The 5,709-nt window shown below is 38.5% G+C and overlaps 1 long non-coding RNA gene and 1 other non-coding gene across 3 annotated transcripts in view; one reads left to right on the forward strand and one right to left on the reverse strand.

Annotated features, from left to right (window-relative positions):
* Positions 1 to 2,675: 2,675 nt before the first annotated feature.
* LOC119469548 lies at positions 2,676 to 2,780 on the forward strand. The gene has a single exon (XR_005198373.1). It is a non-coding gene; the product is annotated as a U6 spliceosomal RNA (small nuclear RNA).
* A 1,498-nt stretch (positions 2,781 to 4,278) lies between these two features.
* LOC119469546 overlaps positions 4,279 to 5,709 on the reverse strand; it is a 6,748-nt gene continuing 5,317 nt past the window's right edge. For both annotated transcript variants that reach the window (XR_005198371.1, XR_005198370.1), the window contains one exon: positions 4,279 to 4,320. This is a non-coding gene — a long non-coding RNA (uncharacterized LOC119469546). The remainder of the gene's footprint in view (positions 4,321 to 5,709) is intronic.

Below are 5,709 nucleotides of genomic sequence, written 5' to 3' on the forward strand. Positions count from 1 at the left end.
ACCGTGTTGACCAGGATGGTCTCGATCTCTTGACCTCGTGATCCACCCGCCTCGGCCTCCCAAAGTGCTGGGATTACAGGCTTGAGCCACCGCGCCCGGCCGAGGTAAACACTTTTTAACTGTTATTGTATGCCCTTCTGGAGCTTTTCCCATTCCTTTACTTGTGTATATTAAGTACATGAACTATGTGCAGCTTGCTTTTTTCACTGAACATAGAACTTGGAGCTCTTTCCCTATCAGTGCACATACATTGACTTGATTTTTAAAATCCACTGCACAGGCCATAGAACAGATTCAGCTATCTTTCACTGATGGATATTTAAGCCATCTGTTTTTTTTACACACTGAAGTGTCTCAGTGAACTTATGTATGTAGTATAGATTCCTAGAAGTGGAATCATTTTTGGCAGATATTGCCAGATTCCTATCCAAAAAGGCTGGGTTTACCTACGCTCCGCAACATCTTATTCTTTTGCCAACGCTGGACAGTTCACTATTTCCAGATGTTATGTTAGTATTATAATAATTTCTAAATTTTAAATTTATATTTTTAGGCTTTTAACTGAATGTGTAAATGTCTGTGACTGGTATTTTCTTTAAATTTATGTTGAGATGCTTTTAGTTCAATGTGTAAAGGTTTATGACAGATGTAAAGGCAGTAACTTCTTACCAGCATAAAATATTTTTCTCTGTCTACTTTATTGCTTTTTACCTTGATTCCTCCTTTTTCTGGTATTAAAAGCCCTGTTCCTGATCTTTGTTGGCACTTTGCTGTTTATATTTCTATTCATTTTCAATATTTCTATTTCATTTTATAAAGATAATGTAATTAAACGTTGCCTTTTTACCTAATCTAAGAGGCTTTGGCTTATTAATCAAGGAGTTTTTTGCATTTATTGTGAATCCTGAAATGTTTGCTCTTTTTCCTGACATCTTATTTAAAATTTTCTCTTTATTAAGTGTTTATTAGTTTCTCTTCAACTTTAAACATTTTTTTCTCGATTTCAGTGAATTAATCGGGTTTCCTTTGTTTTTATTTTTTTCTCTTATGATTTGGAATTCAAATCCCATTTCTGATCTATGTCCTATTTCTATTTTACTAACAGTTTTTCTATTTTACTTACATTTTAGACATAAACAAACACATATAAACAAGTTTTGATCTTTATGAGATATATACATATTTATTTATATTCACGTACATGTTTAGTTAGATGTTTTAGCAATACTGATTGAATACTTTTTATTTAAATGAAAGAAGTAACTTTAACAAAGTCCTCTATCTACCTCAAGTATTAAACAGGCATAACATAAACAGTAAATTAAAATGCAATGTTAGATACACATTATTTTGTGAGTTCCAAACTTCAGTATCAACAACTTTAAGGACTTTTTCAATAAAAACATATATCAGTAAAAGCACTGTTCCAATCATTTCCATTTTTATATAGCTTTATGTTCTTTTGCTCCTCAATATGTAGTACTTCTAAGTTATTTATAACTATTAATAAAATATTACTTTTTAAAATTTCCTCTGAAAATAATTTTATGGTATAATTTGTACCACATGATTTTCGATAACAGAATGAGCCTGGACTGCAGCAAAAGGCCTAACAATGTATCCAAATATGTGGCAATGTTGGGGTAATAGGATGTGAGGCTCTTAAAGAGCAAAAGCCAGTCTGTTTCTGTGAAGCACCAGATTCTCACCGTAAACGGTAAAGGAATAAAAATTAAATTATTTTTCAGTTCAAAAGCCTGCCTGCAGATATACAGCACGGAGTTGTAAGAGAAATAGCCTTAATTATAGACATGGTCACAGATACTGTACTGGTCTAGATCTGCCCTGTCCAACATGGCGGCCTCTGGTCTCATGTGACAGAGCACTTGAACTGTGGTGAGCTGGAACTGACATGTGCTTTAAATGCAAAATGTACAACAGATTTCAAAGATTCAATACAGAAAAAATTATATAAAGTATCTCATAAATCTTATATTGATTACATGTTGAAATGATAATAGGATATTAATTTTATCTGATTGCTTTTACTATTTTAATGTGGCTACCAGAAGGTTTAAAATTTCATATGTGGTTCTCATTATATATGTGTTCAGCAAAGGTCTCCTAGATGTCCTTGGATCCACTCGAGAGATGACTGATGAAATTATGACTGCAAAGAACACCATTCTCCACGAGCGGTGACAGAGTGTAGGAAGGGTAGCACCTCCCGGTGGGGCTCTTAGCTGCCATGCACAGTAGGTGCTGTGCAACCCCCAGATTCTACTCTGCTCAGAGGTAATGTGTTAGTTATCATTTTCTTGGTGCTCCAATAATTGTCTGAACAACACTTTTTGACAGTTCCAGGTCTGTTTAGTTTAATTCAGTCCAAAGGATTTTTCAGCAAACAGGAGAGTATCCTCTCTTTAATGAGACAAATGTCTACTGAAGTCTTTTTAAGGCAAAATGTAGCTGCCTTTTTTTAAATTTAGTTATCATATATTCCAAATTTGTGATAGGGCCCAGTAATGGGAGCAGTGGCTGAATTTCTGAGTCTGGATTTACTTTGTTTTGTACTGTATTATTCCTGTTTTCTAAATATCCTGACAATGTCATCCTTTTAGGAAACAATGTGATCTTACTGTTTGCTTTTTCACTGTTCTAAAAGTTTAATGGATGTGCTCACTTTGGCAGAATATATACTAAAACTGGAACGACAGAGAAGATTAGCATGGCCTCTGAGCAAGGATGACATGCAAATTCATGAAGTATTCCATATAAAAAATACTTTGAAATAAAAAAAAATTTTTGAAGATTAGTGGATAAAGCACATAGCTTAGTAGGGTTCCCTGCAATGTCCTCACCCCCTGACCTCCTGCCTTCTGTCCTTGCTGTTATGAGGCTAGAGCTTGACCCACCCCAACCCACCGCACAGGCTTCACTTCAAATCCCTCACCTTGTGCCTGCCGTGGGGCCCACCTTTCAATCTCAATGCTCTGGTCCTAACCCTAAATCTACATACTTTCTCCCAACACCAAGACTTACCTGAACATATGCCAAACTCCCTCGAACAAAACATAACACAATAAAATATGAGCAGCTGTTTTATTTTTCTTATATTTTATTCCTGTTTGTTGAAATCTTCTAGAATTTTAGTTTTGGATATTTTTAATGTTATGTTTTTATTTCAGGAATTCATTTTAACAGTTGTATTAAACTGTACAACTATATTGTCAAAAATTATTTAGACTTTGTCACAGGGTTGGCTGGTTCCTTTGCTCATGGTAGCTTGATACCATAGCTTTCCTTTTGCTGACTTCTTTATCCTGATTCATTTTTCATTTGCCTAAGGCATTCTTTTTCCCTTTTTTCCCCAGAAAGAATATACAAACGATAATTTGGGGGTCCATTGTGTTTAAATAAGAATTTACTGTAGTCCCCCATTTGACATCTTAGATCTACAAAACTAATCGCAAAATTATTTGCCCCCCGAACTTCATAAGCATGTTTTATTATTATTACTATTATTATTATTCTTTTTAGAGACAGCGTCTCACTCTGTCACCCAGGCTAAAGTGCAGTGGTACAATCATGACTCACTGCAGCCTTGAACTCCTAGGCTCAAGTGATTCCTTTACCTCAGCCTCCCAAGTCTCTGGGATTACAGGCATATGCCACCACACTTGGCTAATTTATTTTTGTAGAGATGGTGTCTCACTGTTGCCCAGGCTGGTCTCAAACTCCTGGTCTTTAGTGATCCTCTCACCTCAGCCTCCCAAAGCGTTGGGATTACAGGTGTGAGCCACTGTGCCTGTTACTTTGCAGTATTTAATGTTATTTGACACTTTAGTCTTTTACAGATTGCCTGTTTGGTTGTGCTCTCTTGCTCTTTCCCCAGGCTCAGAGACTTTACCAAGATATGTCTCAATCCATCCCCAAGTCTTGTTTAACACTCTGTTGAAAGAAAACTCCCTCTAACTGTACTTTTCCTCTACTCTCACATAACAATCAACACAGAAGACTTCTGTTATCAAATTTGGGTTTTTTTCCCCCATACACCCATCAGCGGACACCAGCTGCTTGTCCTCTAATTCAATTCCAACACTGTTTACCTAGAGATAGTGTCAGATGCCACAGGCTGAGGGGTCAGTCCCCAAGAATCCTCCTCCACACCAGTTGCCAAGTCTGGGCCTTCAGAACTTCCGACCAACCGGCTTCAAGTTAAGTTTCCCATGACCCCTTCTTTGGGTTCAATGAATTTGCAGAATCGCCTTACAGAACTCAGGGAAGCACTTGCTTAGTTCGCCAGTTTATTGCTCTATACTGGAAAAAATATAGATAAAGAAACACTAGGGTGAGTATGGGGGAAGGGGCTTGGAGCTTCCATGCCCTCCCTGGGCGTACCACCCTCCAGGAACCTCCACATGCTCAGCTATTGGGAAGCTTGCTGAACCCTGTCCTCTTGGGGTTTTATGAGAGTATAAATACCCACAATCAGAAAGGTGGAAGAACATTAGGGTGGAAGGAGGCCTAACACATCTAACATCATAAAAAGACTATATAAAGGCTGTGGGAGTTATGAGCCAAAGAACCCTGGATAAAAACCTATATATATCATAACACCACACACTTATTAGATGCTTTTGATATGAATTATGTATTTCACTCAGAAAAATTATCTGTTAATAATGTGATTATAATCTCCCTCTCTCCTTTTTACTTTCTATAGATTCCCCATTATATGGATATTAATTTCCTGGAATCTATCGTACTACTAAACTCCTCACTCCAGCTCTGTCTGCTGAAGATTGTAAAATAATTTCACAGCTTATTCTTCCTTTTATCTATCTTGTTTCAGCCCTTTTCATTTTAAAAAATTCAGCCCTTCCATTAAGATTTTTATTTGAACAATTAGAACTCTTCTGTTTCCTGAACCTTTACTTCATGGCTGTGATAGACACTGAAGCAGGCCCCATGATCCCTGTCTTCTGGTAATTGTCATTTTTAATATCCTTCCCTGAGAGTGGACAGGACCTGTGTCTTGCTCTCACCCAACAGAATACAGCAAAGGTGACAAAGGGTCATCTATGTGATTACATTAAAGGAGATAATAACATCTGTGCTGCTGGAAAAGCGCTCTCCCCTGCTGACTTTGGGGAAGCAAGCAGCCACGTTGGAATGCCTACATGGCAAGGAACTGAGGGCAACCTCCAGCCAACAGATGGCAAGAACTGAGGCCCTTTGTCTAGTCATCTGTAAGGAACTGAACGTTGCCCAATAACCATGTGAGCTAAGCAGTGGATCCTTCCCCAACAAGCCCCAGATGAGACCACAGCCCTGACCAACACCTTCATTGCAGCTCTATGGGTCCCTGAAGCAGAGGACCCAGCTAAGCCTGACCCACAGAAACTGCAAGGTCATTAATGTGTGTTGTTTAAAGTCACTAAGTTTGACTGGGCGTGGTGGCTCATGCCTGTAATGCCAGTACTTTGGGAGGCTGAGGCGGGAGGATAATGAGGTCAGGAGATGGAGATCATCCTGGCCAACATGGCGAAACCCCATTTCTACTAAAAATATAAAAATTAGCTGGGTGTGGTGGTGCACACCTGTAGTCCCAGCTACTCAGGAGGCTGAAGTAGAACAGCTTCAACCCGGGAGGCGGAGATTGCAGTGAGCCAAGATCGCGTCAGTGCACTCCAGCCAAGATGACAG

This window comes from Cebus imitator, unplaced genomic scaffold, assembly GCF_001604975.1.
Source record: "Cebus imitator isolate Cc_AM_T3 unplaced genomic scaffold, Cebus_imitator-1.0 Scaffold702, whole genome shotgun sequence".
In the NCBI taxonomy this organism is placed as follows: domain Eukaryota; kingdom Metazoa; phylum Chordata; class Mammalia; order Primates; family Cebidae; genus Cebus; species Cebus imitator.